This window comes from Vidua chalybeata, chromosome 25 (genome assembly GCF_026979565.1).
Source record: "Vidua chalybeata isolate OUT-0048 chromosome 25, bVidCha1 merged haplotype, whole genome shotgun sequence".
Lineage (NCBI taxonomy): Eukaryota > Metazoa > Chordata > Aves > Passeriformes > Viduidae > Vidua > Vidua chalybeata.
This window is the reverse complement of record NC_071554.1, coordinates 5,991,322-6,008,826: the sequence shown is the minus strand read 5'-3', so window position 1 is coordinate 6,008,826 and position 17,505 is coordinate 5,991,322. Positions and strand designations below refer to the sequence as shown.

The 17,505-nt window shown below is 59.4% G+C and overlaps 1 protein-coding gene across 1 annotated transcript in view; it reads right to left on the bottom strand.

Annotated features, from left to right (window-relative positions):
* Positions 1 to 17,505, bottom strand: part of SDC3 (syndecan 3) — a 45,739-nt gene that overhangs the window by 27,116 nt on the left and 1,118 nt on the right.

Below are 17,505 nucleotides of genomic sequence, written 5' to 3'. Positions count from 1 at the left end.
CACGCCTGGAGGAGCTGCACAAAATCCCCTGCACAGTCTGGCCCAGGTGTGTCCCACCAACCTGCACCTCGGGATCATGGATTCATGGAATGGTTCGGGTTGGAGGGACCTGAAATCCCATCCAGTGCCAGGGGAGATGGGCAGGGACACCTCCCCCTGTCCCAGGTGCTCCCAGCCCCAGTGCCCAGCCTGGCCTTGGGCGCTGCCAGGGATCCAGGGGCAGCCCCAGCTGGAATTCCAGCCCGGTGTCCCACTGCTCTAACTGCAAATATTTCCCCTGTTAGATCTCACCTAAATCTCCTTTATTTGGACTGAAAGCCATTTTCCCTTGTCCCCTCACACCAGCCCTGGCTAAAGGCTGTCCCTGAGGCACGGAGGAGATGGGGCTGCTGGAGAAGGGCTGGACCAGCCCTGGGCCCTCCTGAACCTTCCCTGCATGGATTGACTAATCCCGGGTGGCTCCCGGGCCCGGTTTTAACTAATCCCGGGTTTGTCTCCCTGCTGGCTCCCAGGCCAGGTTTTAACTAATCCCGGGTTTGTCTCGCGGGTCATTCCCAGGCCAGGTTTTAACAAATCACGGGTTTGTCTCGCGGGTCATTCCCAGGCCAGGTTTTAACAAATCCCAGGTTTGTCTCGCGGGTCATTCCCAGGCCAGGTTTTAACAAATCCCGGGTTTGTCTCGCGGGTCATTCCCAGGCCAGGTTTTAACAAATCCCAGGTTTGTCTCGCGGGTCATTCCCAGGCCAGGTTTTAACAAATCCCGGGTTTGTCTTGTGGGTCATTCCCAGGCCAGGTTTTAACAAATCCCGGGTTTGTCTCGCAGGTGGCTCCCAGGCCAGGTTTTAACTAATCCCGGGTTTGTCTTGTGGGTCATTCCTAGGCCAGGTTTTAACAAATCCCAGGTTTGTCTTGTGGGTCATTCCTAGGCCAGATTTTAACAAATCCCGGGTTTGTCTCGCGGGTCATTCCCAGGCCAGGTTTTAACTAATCCCGGGTTTGTCTCGCGGGTCATTCCTAAACCAGGTTTTAACTAATCCCGGGTTTGTCTCACGGGTCATTCCAGGCCAGGTTTTAACTAATCCCGGGTTTGTCTTGTGGGTCATTCCCAGGCCAGGTTTTAACAAATCCCGGGTTTGTCTCACGGGTCATTCCAGGCCAGGTTTTAACTAATCCCGGGTTTGTCTCACGGGTGGCTCCCAGGCCAGGTTTTAACAAATCCTGGGTTTGTCTTGTGGGTCATTCCCAGGCCAGGTTTTAACAAATCCCGGGTTTGTCTCACGGGTCATTCCCAGGCCTGGTTTTAACTCATCCCGGGTTTGTCTTGCAGGTCGTTCCTAGGCCAGGTTTTAACTAATCCCGGGTTTGTCTCCCTGCTGGCTCCCAGGCACACCTGCATGGCTCCCGTTAATTAAGAGGGGGGAAAATTCCCTGTGGGAAATAGATTTATAGAAAATTTATAAAACTTGGTTTTAGTTTTATTTTTCTCTTAACAATGTTTGTCCTGTGTCTAAGTTGATATTTCTTAAGGTTTGGATACAGATGCATAACATGTGAGGTTTTTGTTAGGGTTTGAGAGTTTTCTATAAATCTGTTTCCCCACATTTCCCCCTCTCTCTTGAACGGGAAAAACTTTTTTGATGGTTTTGTTTATTGATTGTTGTGTATAGTGAAGTATATAAGGTATTATTGACATTGTTACTATAATAATTAATGTATAAAAATTTATTTTGTAAAGTTTTTTGTAGTTAAGGTGTAAAACGATTTTTAAATAATTTGTTAAATTATGATTTATTGCTTGTTTTAGTTTTGTTAAATTTTTTACTTTTTGAAGTTGTGGATGGATTTAGAACAGTTAGATAAATTCATATAATATAATTTTTTAAAGTTTTTATAATTATGTCTGTGGGCTACTAAAAGAAAACTGGTGGTGGGGTTTTTTGCAAGGTTGAATGTTTGATAGTATTCATATTTTTTACGTTATTTATTGCAATAGAAGTAGTATCGATTTTTTTTATTTAGTTCATACTTTAATTGGTTTCATTGTTAATGCTACATTTGAGGTAAGTTGAGGTAGAAATAAACTCGATGTAATATTTTTTGTAGGGTTTTAGGGTTTGAAATTGTTATTACAGTTTTTTATAATGATGGGTAATTTTTTTTTTTATTTTAATGGGTTTTTTTGGAAAACCACGGAGGGAGATGTGAAAGGCGGGAACCCAAAGCTTCGGATGCCAAAACCGAGCCCTGGGTGACTCCGGAGGGTTTGGCACAGAGGGCACGGAGCAGATGGGCTGGCGGCTCCCAGCTGGGGATTTGGGGGTTTTGTGTCCTGGGATGCGCCGGGAGCAGAGGGAGGAGGAGAAGGAGCTGCTGAGCCGGGGCTGCTGCAGGGGTGAGGGGATGGGGGACTGCTCTCCCTAAGGCCAGATCCCGGTGGGACAGAAATATCCCTGGGCTGGGGCACAGGGAATCCCTGGCAGCACCGCGGGCTGCACTCCGGGACCCAGACGGGCACCCCGCGAGCAGAGTTTGGCTTTCCAGGGCTCCCAGAGACTTTTCCAGCCTCCTCCTCCTCCCCCTTCCCGAGCAGTCCAGGCCAGATCCCGCTCCCACCTTGGGCTGTGTTCCCAGCACAGGAAGGACCTGGAGCTGCTGGGGAGAGCCCAGAGGAATCCACGGAGCTGCTCCAGGGCTGGAGCCCCTCTGGAGCCAGGCTGGGAGAGCTGGGGGTGCTCCCCTGGAGAGGAGAAGGCTCCAGGGAGAGCTCAGAGCCCCTGCAGGGCCTGAAGGGGCTCCAGGAGAGCTGCAGAGGGACTGGGGACAAGGCCTGCAGGGACAGGAGCCAGGGAATGGCTCCCAGTGCCAGAGGGCAGGGCTGGATGGGATCTTGGGAATTGGGAATTGTTCCCTGGCAGGGTGGGGAGGGGCTGGGCTGGAATTGCCAGAGCAGCTGGGGCTGCCCCTGGATCCCTGGCAGTGCCCAAGGCCAGGCTGGACACTGGGGCTGGAACACCTGGGACAGGGGGAGGTGTCCCTGCCAGGGCAGGGGTGGCGCTGGATGAGGTTTAAATCTCCCTTCCAACCCAAACCATTCCGTCATTCCACAGCTCCACAAAACCACGGGATTTTTGTCCCCCCAACCCTCAGCCCTGACGTCTCATTCCTGCTGCAGCTCCCGCCCAGAGCCGATCCCGGCTGCTCCTGCCCGCTCCGATAAGAGCCCCGTGAACAATGAAAAGGCGAGGAAAAGAGCAATTCCCGTTTTTTGCAGCCAGCCGAGCGCAGCCCCGGCCCTCCCAGCCCCCCTGGCTCAGGCGATCCCGGCGCTGAGATCCCAGCAGGAACCCAGATCCCACCGATCTCGGTCTCTCCCAGGGAAAACCCTGCCCAAAAAGGCTTTGGGATGTTTGAGGAGCCCCATCCCGGCTCCTTCGGCGCTGGGGAAGGGATCAGGGCGCTTTCGGCTCACATTCCCGGGTCGATTTCCAGTGGAAGAGGCAGGACAATGGCGCATTGTGCGCCGGGGAGAGGAAAATGATCTCATGGTGTTTGTGGAAGGAAAGGTTTCAGCTGGAAACGCCCCCGGGCCCGGGGAAACAGCCCCGGTGGAGCCGGCACCGGGAACCTTCTCCAGCCGCTCTTCCCGGAGCGCTCCCGTGGGGAACAGCCGGGGCTCGGCCCCCAGGCCCGGGAGGAGCGCCACGGGTGATTTGGGGACACGGGGACACAGCCCAGGGACCACGAGCCGGCCCCAAAGCGCTTCTGCTTTCGGTGACTCAGGAGGCACAAATCCCCCTGCTCGGGGCCACCGCGGTGTCGCTCGTCCCCGCGGGCACAAAGCCACCTCCCTCCACGGGGACACCAGCCCGGAGGGAGCTGTCCCACGGTTGGATGCACCGGGGCTGCTTTTCCCCTGAGGAGTCTCGGGAAAAGCCGGGGTCGCTCCCAAAGGAGTCCCCGAGGGAGCTGGGGGTGGCTTTGGGAAGCCAGGGCTCTGTCACTGTGCCAGGGCGCTGTCGCCGTGCCAGGGGACGCTCCCTCGACACCGCAGGAGAGGCAGCTGCGGGAGCAAAAAGCCTCTCAACGACCACAGAAAGCAATCGTGGGGTGTTTCCCGTTTTATTTGGCTCCTTAAGCGCCACTTCATTTGCTGGGGTCGGCTTAATTGTGGTCATTAAGGGGGCGAGGGAACGGCTGGGCTCCCCAGGGATGGGCTGGGAAAGGAGAGGAGAGCTCCAGAGGCAGATTTCCCAGAGGGAACATCCTCCAGCCCTACAAGTCATCCTCCTTTCCCCAAATCCTTGCTCCCCGGCGGCTCCTCTCCCTCCCAGCCGCTGCCTCAGTTTCCCCAGCCCCTCCCCGTGCTGCAGTTTGGGGGCACCCGGGACTGCCCCTACCCCGAGTTCCAGGAGCAAAAGGATTGGCACAATTGAGGGGAATTTCCAGCGTGGAAAGGGGGTCTGGAGCAGGCGGAGGGAGGGGCCATGTCCCGTCCCTGCAGGGAGGGTGGGCAGCAGGCCCTCAGAGCTGGGGGTGCCCCCTGCTTTAACGGGTTTTGGGGTGCTTTGTGCAAACCCCACCAGTCCCAGATGTGGGAATGTTCTTCCTGAACTGCTCCGGATGGACCAGCCTGGAAACCCCCACTGGCTCCCCCCAGAAGTTTCTTCCTCCTTGGGGTTTCCCCACAGGCGTCGTCCCAACCCCAAATTCACCTCGAAAGGTTTTGCACACGAGGCTGGAAAAGGGTTTTTCTCTCCTTTTGAGAGGTGCAGGGAGCATCCAGGCCCAGCCAGGTCACACATCAACGGGATTCTGGAATCACTGATGTTGGAAAACCCCCGATGTTGGAAAATCCCCCCAGACCCTGGTGCTGAACCATTAACCCAGCAGCCGGCTGTCACCGCTCACCCTGCCCCGAGTGCCACATTCTTCAAATATTTCCAGGGATGGGGACTCCAAACCCCCCTGGGCAGCTGTGCCAGGGCCTGACAAACTTTTCCACGAGGAAATTTTCCCCGCTGTCCACCCTGAGCCTGCCCTGGCCCAGCCTGAGGCCGTTCCCTCTCCTCCTGTCCCTGTTCCCTGGAGCAGAGCCCGACCCCCCGGCTGTCCCCTCCTGGCAGGAGCTGTGCAGAGCCACAAGGTCCCCCCTGAGCCTCCTTTTCTCCAGGCTGAGCCCCTTCCCAGCTCTCCACAAACACATTAAACCCCGGGAACGTGGGGGTGATGTGTCCAGGCCATGTTTAAGTGGCAGGCAAAGGACAGAGCTGTCATGCCCTAAAGCCAACCCTCACCTGCCTGCCCCTAAAACGGTGCCAGTCCCGTTACTGGAGACCCTCCAGGATCTGTTCTGGTGCTGAGCCACAGCTAATGAACCCTAAAAATGAACAATCAGGAGTATATTCGAGACTCTCACAGGCGGATTTGGATCAACACCGGCTCCCCCTCCCCACAGGCAGGACTCAGCACTGGGGAAAGCCCCCAGCAGCCCTTTTCCCCGTGCTGCTGGCCTTTAATTAGGATTATCCCACCCAGGGAGGTGCTTTTTTGCCCCAGCAGCAGGACCCGCTGTTTGCCAGCTCCTGTGTGCCCAACAGGAAGGAGCTCCTGCCCACCTTCCTCGCGGTTGCCATGGAAATGCAAAGCGAGGTTGATTAAGATGCTGCCAAATCCAGGATTTCCAGCTGGAGCCCAGCCTGGAGGGGATGGGAGCAGCCCAGGGGCTGGGTTTGGGGAGAAGCCTTGGAGGGAGACCCAGCCTTGCATGGGATGGACTGAGGAGCCTGGACAAGCGCAGCTGGAAAAGGGTTTTTCCATGAGGAATTAACCCCCCCACAAGCCCTGGGAAGCCGAGTGGGATGCACAGGACGGAGTCACCCACCCCAGGAGAGAGGGAAAGGTGTCACGGGCAGGAATCCCCGGGAAGCGGCCCCGCAGCTCCATCCCCCGAGCACCTGCAGGGCCGGGAGCGGGGCTGTGCCCGGCGGGGGCCCCGCGGCGGGGCCGGAGCGGGGACACGGCCGAGCCCGCCGGGAGCGGCCAGAAATAGCCCCGATTTCCATATGTAGGACGGGGCGGCCATGCCAGCGCAGCCACGACCTACTTTCCACCCGCCCGGCGGGGCCCTGCGCTCGCCCGCGGCTGCGGCGGCTCCCGGGGCCGCCCCGGGGCCACCCCCATCCCCCGCGGGGCATCCGCGGCTTCGGCCCCGGCCCGCGGCTCCCGGGGGATGCGCGGCTGCTCCCCCCGGACCCCGGCGGGAAGGGGCGGTGGGCTCGGGGCATCCACGGGGATCCATCCCCGGCTCCCGCCGCCGATCCGGAGCCCTCCAGCTCCTCCACAAAGAGCCCCGCGCTCCACGGGCGCGCCCTCCGCGCTTTATTTTTCATTTTCTAAACCTTGTTGCAACGCTGAGCGGAGAGCCAGGAGCTTTTCAGGCGCCTCTGGGATGCTCCTGCCTTTCAGGGCTGCACAAACCGAGTGGTTTCCGTGCGAACACGGCTTTTTCCATGAAGTGGGGAAAAAAAAAAAAATAAAAAATAAAGAGACTATCCAACCCTAATCCACGCTGCTGGGAGTCTTCCCTCTCAGGGGCAGCGTCCACCTGCGGGGCTGCATTGGGGATGGCACCGGGAAGTCCCCGAGGAGAGAAATGCCAATATTTATTCCCCAACCTGTTGTTTCCCTCAGCAAATACCCAGGCAGGAAGGAGGCTCCTGCTCTTTCCACAGCAGCAGGGATTTTCAGCAGCCCCAGCCTGCTGTGCAAATGTCCCTTCCTGACACGTTTGCTGTCACTTGTCCCGAGCTGCTCAACGCTCCCGGGGAGTTAAAAATTATTGTTGGAGAGGGAAAACCAAACCCAGCCCTGGCAGCTCTGGGATCCAGCCTGGGAGCAGTGAGGAACAAATAAATGATGGGGGGTTCACTGCACCTGGGGCCTCTTTTCCCAGAGCGGTTCAGGTCGGTGCCAGGCGGCTGAAAGCACCTCAGGAAGTGGCAAAAAGGAGGGACAGAAATGTCCTGCCCTGCCACGGACGGGAAGAGGGAGGAGAAACCTCGTTCTGCTGGGGGGGTCAGGGCAGTGCCCAACACAGCAGCGTCCCTGAGCGGGGACAGGGCCCGGAATGCCAACGGTGGGAATGTCAGATGGACCAGGATCCTGCCAGGGCAATGGGCACCAGGATCCTGCCAGGGCAATGGGCACCAGGGAATGGGAATGGGCACCAGGATCCCCACATGGGAATGTCAGATGGCCCAGGATCCTGCCAGGGCAATGGGCACCAGGATCCCCACATGGGAATGGGCACCAGGGAATGGGAATGGGCACTGGGATCCTGCCAGGGCAATGGGCACCAGGGAATGGGAATGGGCACTGGGATCCTGCCGTGGGAATGGGCACCAGGATCCCCACATGGGAATGGGCACCAGGATCCTGCCATGGGAATGGGCACCAGGATCCCCTCATGGGAATGGGCACCAGGGAATGGGAATGGGCACCAGGGAATGGGAATGGGCACCAGGATCCCCACATGGGAATGGGCACCAGGGAATGGGAATGGGCACCAGGGAATGGGAATGGGCACTGGGATCCTGCCAGGGCAATGGGCACCAGGATCCCCACATGGGAATGGGCACCAGGGAATGGAAATGGGCACCAGGGAATGGGAATGGGCACCAGGATCCCCACATGGGAATGGGCACCAGGACCCTGCCAGGGGAATGGGCACCAGGATCCCCTCAGGGGGACGGGCACCAGCATTTCCATCCAGGAGTGTGTCCCAGGATCCCCACATGGGAATGGCTCCCAACATCCCAGGCCAACACCCCCAGCCAGGTCTGGCCCCAGCCTCACAACCCAGCAGAGCAGGGGGAAAATGAGAGCAGGGAAAGCTCCATGCCAAAGGAATGTGAGCCCAGGGATTCCCTGGCAGCCACCAGCACGAGAAGCTGCTCCTTCCACCCCATCCCCGGCTGATTCCTCCAGGGAGATGCTCCAGGCTCTGTGAAGAGCGGGGGAGATTGTCCCCCTGCAGTGACCATCCCCCACCACACACCAGGTTTTCCTCAAGTTCTCCCCTCCAAGAGCTGCAGGATCCGCCTTGTGCTTGGAAAAACACCTCCAGCTCTGAAGCCAGCAGGAAAATCTTAAAGATGGGACCATGGAAGCTCTCAGAGCCCAGGGGGTGAAGGAAGCACCCAGAGCTCTGATTTCACACAGGGGAGATTTTCCCGTGGGTTCCATGGCAGGGGTGATCCCACTGGGAAGGAGTGTTGTTCCCAAAGCAATGTTCCCAATTCCTGAGCCCAAAGCACCAACTGACCCCGCATTTTCAAGTCCACCTTCATTCCCACCAGCTGAGTTCTTCTCTTCCTTGGCAATCACGTCAGCAGGACCAGATCTGTGTCCCTCCAGGTCCCTGTGGCCGTCACCCCCAGCACCCTCTGGCTGCTTCTCCAGCCCTGCTCGTCCTCCCTGGATTTCCCCTCCAGGAATTTTCTTTCCTCTTTTTCCACACCAGCTCTGAGCTGTGCCAGACAAGCCCCAGTTCCCAAAACCTCAGGGCAGGCAGAGCCCAAATCCATGCCCAGCCCTGGATCCTGCACCTCCTCCTCACTCCAGAGCTCGCTCTGCTCCTCATTCAGGTTCTAACCTTTGCCAAAGAGAAAAAAAATAATGAAAAATCACCAAAGCCCTGATTTTTATGCAGGGAAGTGCAAAGCTTGAGCAGGCGAGGCTGACCCTCATGCCCTGCTGCCCGCTGGAGAAACAGCGGATTTTTCCTCTGGAAGAGCCTGGGTCAGACAAAGCAGCAGCAAAATTCCCCTGAGCCTCGGGGTTTGGTTGTTCTCCTTCACCTCCCACCCCGTCCTCACCCTGGGTGAGGGGAAGGACCAGTCCCCGCAGGATAAACCCCACTGAGGCACGGGGGAAGTTCAGGTTTGGTGCTTCCCTAATTAGGAGCGAGCAGAGGCGGGCAGGAAGCACCGACCCCGCTGCAAAACCTCGAAAGAAGAAGGAACCCAATTAACTTCGCACTGCCCTTTCAGCTTAGGTCAGAACTGAGCTTGGGATGTGTTTGGAGAGGCACGAGGTCGGGTTTGGGGGGGCTCAGAGCTTGTCCCATCCCCCAGCTGGGCTTGGGGAGCCCAACCCCGGAGCTGTGACCCCGGCTGAGGACAGGAAAACGCTGGGACAGCACGCGAGCCGTGGATGTGGAGTTTGGCTTCTTCTTTTTTTTTTTTCCCTCTCCTCTAATTGCTGCTGCTATTTTAACAGAGCCAGGCATTTCCTTGCTGATTCGCAAGGCCTATAAATGTTTGATGTCCCCTTCCCTCCACGCTCAGGCAGCAACTTCTGCTGGGGTTTGGGGGAAGAAACGCCTGGATTGGAGCTCCGGGATGGGACAGCGGCTGCAAGGGGAGGATCCAGCCCCGGATCCACATGGGAAGGCCCCATCACACCCCTCTGCTCCTGTCCTCTCCTCCCCCCAGTTCCTAGAAGGAGATCCCACTGCCCAGCCTCCGTGCAATATGGCTTTGTGCTGCAGGAACCTAAATATAGAGCCGAAACCCTCCGGGGGCTTTGCTGCGCTCCGAGGTATTTATAGCTGCAGGCAAACTCCGGCTGGAGCGTTGGGAGCAGCTGGAATTGCGCCGAGGAGGGATCCGGCCCTGCCTGCAGCAGGGATTTTGGGGTGCCAGCCCCGATCCCGCTGGTCCCCGGCTGCAGCAGGAACGTCTGGGAATCTCACCTGTGCCAGGGGCAGGTTTGGGGTTTTAAGGCCAAACCCAGAGCAAAGAGGACGAGGCTGAGAGGCTCAGGGCCAGCCCAGCTGCGCCTCCTCGCAAAAATCCAGGCACTCGTTGCTGCAAAAGCATCTCCTGGGAACGGGGAATTCACCCCTTGGAGCACCCGAAGTGGAGCAGGAGGGATGAAATGGTCCCTTCTTGCCAGCCCTCAGTGTCCAGCCCGGCTCCTCTCCCATCCCTGCCCCTCACATCCTGATCTCACCCAGCCCACCGGGAAAACACCGGGAAAAAGCCGGCTCCGCTTCCCAATCCCACTCCCCTTGCTGCCCTGGAACCCCTGGCAGCATCAGCAGCTGCCTGGCTTGGCCTTGGGAACGTTTTCATCCAGGAGTTTGGGCACTGGGATCACAGAGTCAGCCTTGGCCGGAGCTGACACGAGCACTCGGGAATGTCGGAGTGGGATCAGAAGGAAAATCAGCAGGAGAATCCCCTCAGTCGGGTTCCTGGGACTCCCCTGCCTCTGGGATGATCCCAGGCAGACCCTCAGCCTCAGCCCAGGCCAGTGGGACCAGCAGCCAAAAGCTCCTTGGAAAAAGAAATCCCCAAACCCTCCCAGAAATGAAGGATTTTTACCGAGTCTTGGTCAGAACCTGCACAGAAGAGCCCGCGGGAATGCTCCTCCCAGATCCCTGCCCAGCACAATTCCCGGGTGCTCCAGGGCTGGAAGGAGCTCCCTGAGCAGGCAGCCCCAAAAAGTCCCAGCTCAGCCCCAAACTCCTGTGGTGGCTGGGAGAGAGGACCCTGCGTGCTCCAGCCGCTCCCAGGAATTCCCATTTCCTCTCGGATCCGGGGCTGCTGGCCCTCTGGACACAGGGACATCCCTGTGAGGGACAGTGTCCATCCCTGCCCACCCAGCCAGCCACACTCGATGGAGTCCCTCTCCCCTTCCTCCTCCTCCTCCTCCTCCTGGCCGGCTGTCGAAGAGCTCCTGCCGTGGCAAATGAAGGGATTCAGGATGCTCCAGATCCAGGATCTGCTCCCATCCCGGCATCCCAGCCACAGATCCCAGCAGCACCTCCTTCTCCACCCCGGGCATCACCCTGGTGGCTTTAGGGACATCTGTGGGACACCTGGGGACACCCTGCCAGAGCCTGGCCGTGCAGAGGGCCCAGCCCTCCGAGGTGGAGGAGGATTAATTCATCCCAATTATTATAAATAATTATAAATAACTAATCCCAGTTAAAGGCAGGAGGGCAAAGGGGGAGAAGCAGCTGGGCCACCCCAATTGCAGCACTGGGAACACCCAAAATCCAGGGGTCCTGCCCAGCCCTGGGCCCCCCAGCGCTGCAGGAAATGTCCCAGGGCCTCAGGGCACTGCTGGGGTCCAAGGTCACAGGGGGACCCCGGGATCCACTGCCAGAGGCTGATCCCAGGATCCAGATCCCGGGATCCAGGGGAGCCCAGCCCAGCTCCCACCTGCACCAGTTCATGACTGGTAAATGAGGAGAATTGGCTCCTGCAGGGAAAACAAAGCCAAGGAATTCGGTGCATCTGGGATATCGGAGCCCGGGTGTCCCAGTGGGATGGGATTCCCATATTCCACAGGAGCCTGGCGGGTGAAAAGTTCCCTTGGCCGCTAAACCCCACCCAGGATCCCATTTCATCCCAGTTCCCTGCCCTGGAGCCCCTGACAGACGCCCAATACCCCCATCAGCGCTCTCCCTAATTAACACCAGGGTAATTAACACCTGTCAGCACAGAGGGCACCGACCTGCTGCCGCTGGGGGCTAATTAGAGCTTAATTAGTGCTCATCAGAGCCCCCCCCACACAGCCCGGGCTGGGGGGCACCGAGCTGGGCAAGAAATTGGAATTATGAAATCCTGGATTATTTCTGGAGGAGGAGGTGACAAAGGCAGCGGTGGCGCCAAAACCCAAAATCACCCCAAAATCACCCCAAAATCCTCACCACAAAAGGGAACCTCACCCTCGGAGCTGCCTCCAGGGGGTCCCAGCTGCCATTCCATCCCCAAATCCCTGGCAGCTCTGGGATTTCCCACCGGGCTGGATCCAGGGCTTTGGAGCAGTCCAGGCCACCCCAGGTGCTGCTGCCCCAGCTCGGGCTCCAAACCCTGACCCCGGCTCCAGGAGATCCCCACAGCTCCCTCACCTGGCACTGGAGCCCGAGGGAGAGGGGAAAGGAAAGTGTGGATGATGCCATTCCCAAAAAAACCTCCAAAATGCAGGGAAAAAAAAAATCACATTATCCCAGTTTTTTCTGCTTGATTTTCATTGGGTGCATGGAGAAGTTCTGCAAGGACACAACGGCCATTCCCAGCGCCTGGAAAAGTTGTGAGGAGCCCAAATTTGCCTTTAAAAAGCTGGGAATGGGGGGTTAGCATCAAGTTTGGGGAAGCAAAGCTCCCTGTGTGCTCCCAGACCTGCTGCCTCTGCAGGGAAAGCTGCTTGGGCAGGGACACAAACACAGCAATTTTCTGTTCCCTTCCAGCTTAACTTGCAGAAATGAGAAATAAATAAGATTTTTTTTTTTCTCTTTAAATGCCCACTTTGGCCCCAAACTCCCACTCCCTTGCCCCAAAACAGAGCCCTGCGTTGGATTTTTGACATTTGCTGCCTGAGTTTCCCTCCCAACCCCCCAAAAACCTCAGCCAGGCCCCCCCTTCCCTCAGCAGCTCCTGAACCGGCTCCGTTCCCCTCCTCCTCCTCCTCCTCCTCCAGAAAACATCATTTTTTGGCAAACAAACTGTTTTGCCAACAAGTTGTGCTCCGTGCTGCCTGGGAGATGAGGCTTTTCCCAGTTTTCCCAGCTTTTCTCAGCTTTTCCCAGTTTTCCCTGGCTCCAGCCTCCTCCTCCCCACTCCAGGTCTCCCTTTGGGGGGGATTTGCACCCAGGCTCCCCCACACTGAGGTTTCCCCCGCTTCTTTCCCTAAAATTATCCCCGTTTCTCCACCAGCCGGGGCAGAAGCAGCAGCCCTGAGGTTGCTGCTGTTATTTTTATCTCGAAAGAAAGAGTTTGAGCCGCGGCCAAGCTGTGCTGAGGGAGGAGGGAGAGGCTTTTGTGCGGCCACAGAGATGAAAACACACCCGGCCTCGTGGGCGGGCAGAGGGAACGTCCCAGCCTGTCCCAGCCTGTCCCAGTCCATCCCAGTCCATCCCAGCACGTCCCAGTCCATCCCAGTCCATCCCAGTCCATCCCAGTCCATCCCAGCCTGTCCCAGCCCATCCCAGTCCATCCCAGTCCATCCCAGCCTGTCCCAGTCCATCCCAGTCCATCCCAGCCCATCCCAGCCTGTCCCAGCCTGTCCCAGTCCATCCCAGTCCATCCCAGTCCATCCCAGTCCATCCCAGCCCATCCCAGTCCGGAGGGAGCTGGCAGCTGCTCTGGGGTGCTGAGGTGGAAAAGGAGGTTTGGGTCCCCCCACATCGATGCTGTCCCCTCCGTGCAGAGCCACCCTCGGGTTCAATGCTGCCTCAACCAGCCCAGAATTAACTTTTTTTTTTTTTTTTTTTGAGTCAATTTTAATTTTAAAAAATCCTTGAAAGAACCAGCTCTAAAAATGCTTTCACCTTCCCACAGCCACATCCCATTCCTTCCTGACCACAGAAGGGCCCAAAACAGAGTTTGGGGGGGGCAGGTGCTGCACCCCAGGAGGCTCCTCTGCCTGGATCCGGCCACGTCCTCCCCTCCCACCCGGAATTCCCGTCCTGGAGCTGCTCCGGAGCTCACGGAGAGCTCTGCACGAGGAGCTCGGCTTAAATGTCAAATTAATTAATGGGGAGAGAGGGAGGAGTGGCCGCACGAAGCTCCCCGCTCCAGCTCTGCTCCCCCCGGAGCCCGGCCCGGGAAGGACCGCTGGATCCCCCCGGAGGCAGGGAGGGAACTGGGAATGGCACGGGGGGAAACTGGGAATGCACAGAGCACGGGGGGAAACTGGGAATGGAACAAAGCACGGGTGGGAAACTGGGAATGGCACAAAGCACGGGTGGGAAACTGGGAATGGAACAAAACGGGTGGGAAACTGGGAATGGGAATGGCACAGAGCACGGGGGGAAACTGGGAATGGAACAAAACACGGGTGGGAAACTGGGAATGGGAATGGCACAGAGCACGGGGGGAAACTGGGAATGGCACAGAGCACGGGCGGGAAACTGGGATTGGAACAAAGCATGAGTGGGAAACTGGGAATGACACAAAACTCAGGTGGGAAACTGGGAACGGCACAAAACACGGTGGGAAAGCTGGGAATCACAAAAATACTCAGGTGGGAAACAGGGAATGGCACAAAACACGGGTGGGAAACTGGGATTGGAACAAAACACGGGGGAAAAACTGGGAATGGCTCAAAACACGGGTGGAAACTGGGAATGATACAAAATATGAGTGGGAAAGCTAGGAATGGTACAAACCCTGAGTGGGAAAGCTGGGAATGCTACAAAACAAGGGGGAGAAGTTGGGAATGGCACAAAACACGGGTGGGAAACTGGGAATAGCACAAATCATGAGTGGAAAAGCTGGGAACGGCACAAAACAAGAGGGAGAAGCTGGGAATGGCACAAAACAAGAGGGAGAAGCTGGGAATGGCACAAAACAAGAGGGAGAAGCTGGGAATGGCACAGGGCACAGGAAAGGCTCCGCTCCTCCCTCCACACCCGGGCGGTGGCTCCGGAGCCAGGCAGGGAGCAGCGGGGCCGAGGTGACACCGAGCAGGGCCAGAAATCCTTCTCCAGCAGCTCCCGAGCCAAGGGGGCCTCGGGCTGCCTGGGGAGGATGAGGAGGGAAGGGAGGATGCAGGGAGCACATCCCCGCGCTCCCAGGAGAGGCCCAGCCACGTTTCCAGGGGGTTTGTCCCTCCAAATCCCCGCTCCCCGTCCCCGGAGCACCGAGAGCACCGGGGCTGAGGCTGCAGGAGCAGAACAGCGGCAAAGCCGCACCCAGAGCCGGGCAGGAGGCGAGGCTGGGACCGGCCCCAGCTCCTGGGGAGCCGGGAGGGACCGGGACACGGGGACAGAGCCCACCGGGGCTGGGTTAAAGCCTCCGAGGGCTCGGGAAGGGAGGAGTTCCCGGTTCCCAGGGCCCCGCCGGGCCCGGCAGGGTTTGGTACCCGGCTCACGTTCCCGGGACCGGCATTCCCCAGCCCCCGCTGCCGTCTCCCGGGGCTGCCGCACATCTCCCGGGGGAAAGGAGCCCTGGGGACACCGGGCACGTCACGGCCACCGCTCCCAAGCCACGCACCGGCCGGGGTAGGAGGTGACGGTGGCCAGAGGACCCTGCACCCCTTGGGGACCCATTCTTTTATTTATTGATATATTTTTTTTCCTCAGTTTCTCCATGAAAGAGGAAGGAGCTGGGGTTGAGCACGGCTGGACTGGGAGAGCTGGGCTGTCCCTACAAACGGAGCTGGGCTGGACCCCGTGTGACTCCAGCTCACCCCAGGGAGCTCCAACCCACCCCTGGGGGCCGGGCTGAGCCCTGCAAACCCATTACACCAAACCCAGAGCACCCCCAAACCCCAGAGCACCCCCAAAGCTCAGCAGAGACCCTGCCCCTGGCCCCGAGGCCAGGCTGGAAACCAGGGAGCCCAAAACACTGGAAATCATCACGGGAATGAGGGTGTCCTGTGAACCCCCAGCCTGGTGGGACCCGGAGCTGTGGGGAGGCTGAACCATCCCCAAAACCCTGCAGGGTCTCTCTGGGTGCTGTGTCCCTCATTATCCCTCTGGACTGAGCCCAGGGAGGATCTGGGGGGATGGCAGGGAGCAAGGGAAGCCCTTCCACAGTGAAACAAGCCAGGAGTAAATCCCGAGCATCCCCCGCTCTGCTGCACGGGGAGCCAGGACCTGGCCGGCCCCAGGGCCACCCCAGCAATGCTCCAGGCACCTGGGAAAGGTCAGGGCCAATCAGCGCTCTCGGTAATTAAGGTGATGAGTTGATCCCTAAGCTGGGCTCCGACAGCCACAGCAAAGCAGCCTGACCCCCACCGTGGGGACCCCAGAGCCGGGGGTGGCACTCAGGGCTGGCTGCACCCACCCCCTGCACGGAGGGGAGCCCCTCCTGGGAATCTGGGGTGTCCCACGGGGGCCGAGCCCGTCCCTGCCCCGGGAAGGGCTGATGCAGGAGCCTGGGTCCCCTCTCTCTGCGTGGTCCATATCCAGCTCCAAAGGGGACCAGGGATGAGCTCGTGAGCCTTGGGAAATCACAGCCAAACCCAAACCTGTCTGCGGCACGGTTGAGAAAACCCCTCTGCCAGCGGTGGGGCTCGCCAGGAGAAGCAGCCCCTGTCCCCCAGCTCTCCCACGCTGGCACATAAAGGGTTACAGGGACTGATCCCAGGGGGATCCATCCCAGCTTCCCCAAAGGCCGGGCCGAGAGGGGTCAGGGACTGCAAGAGATCAAAGGGAGGCATCGGGTCCCGGGGAGGTGTCACAGCCACGCCAGGGCCCCGTCCCTGTCCCCGTCCCTGTCCCCGTCCCTGTCCCCGTCCCTGTCCCCGTCCCCGTCCCTGTCCCCGTCCCTGTCCCCGTCCCTGTCCCCGTCCCCGTCCCCTGCGCTCCCCTGGGGCGGGCACAGGGGCTCAGCCCCGGCAGCTCGCGGTGCCTGCGGGGCGGGTGTCGCTCATCCCGGCTCCTCTGAGCAGCCAGGACCGCTCCGGGCGCTGCACGGCCCAGGATCCGGCCCTGGGGGAACAGGGATCCCCAAATCCATCCCCATCCCGTCGTCACGGATGTGCCTGAGCTGTGCCAAGCCACCGCTTCCCTCCCGGTGGCCCAGGGGAGGAGCTGAGTCTGTCCAAGGAGAGCGAAGCATTGAGGAGGGAAGAGAGGGGGAGAGGAGAGGCCTGGATCCCATCCAGGTGGAGGCAGCAGCTCCTCCAGCCCTTGGGAGCATCACACATCCCATCACCTCCAGGCCGGCGCTGAAGGACCCCACAGCCTCTCCCGAGCGGCCACATCCCCCAGGAAACGCCAACAGCAACCAGCAGCTCCAACTCCCCAAAGGCAAAGGGGAAAAGCTCATCTGGGGGGGGATGAGCAGCCCCAGAGCCGCCCCCACACTGCCAGGGGTGCTGGGGACACCGGCACAGCCGCACTCACCGCTCAGCACCGCGGCCACCGGGCGCGGAGGGAGCTCCCAGCGGGGCAGAGCCGTCCCTGGATCCACGGCAGCGGGAATACCGGGCTGGGTGAAGCGCCCTTGGATCCAGCGGCCGTGCAAATTCGCCACAGGCGCTGGAGGAGTGTCTCAGGTCCCCTCAGAGACGCTCAAGTTGTGTCTCTGCTCCAGAGGGGCAGAGCCGCTGCTGGGAGGGCCGGGAGAACGCCCCTGGTGCAGAAATGGGGGAGCCAGCCCGGAGCACCCCCAGAGCAGAGCCCCGGGAGGAGGGGGGATGAGCTCCGGGTGATTCCGTGCAGCAGCCAGGCCCTGGGGCTTCTTCCCCTCTTCAAGAGGAGGAGGAGCAGCCTTCCTCCCCACCACCCTGTCCCGTTGCTCGCGGGCTGGGAGGGAAAAGCATCCTCGGGCTCCTTCCCGGAGAGCATCCCCCAAAAAGCAGCGCCCCGATCCCCCAAAACTCCAACGCCCGGCTCGGGGCAGGGAGCGGGCGGGGCAGGGAGGTTCCCACGGAGCCCAGGATCCCCTTGGATCCACGGATCCCGGGGGGAGCAGCAGCTTTGGAAGCGCCACGAGCACGCCCGGCCCCTTCTCCCCCGGCCGCATGGAAGGGGAAGAGCGGGCG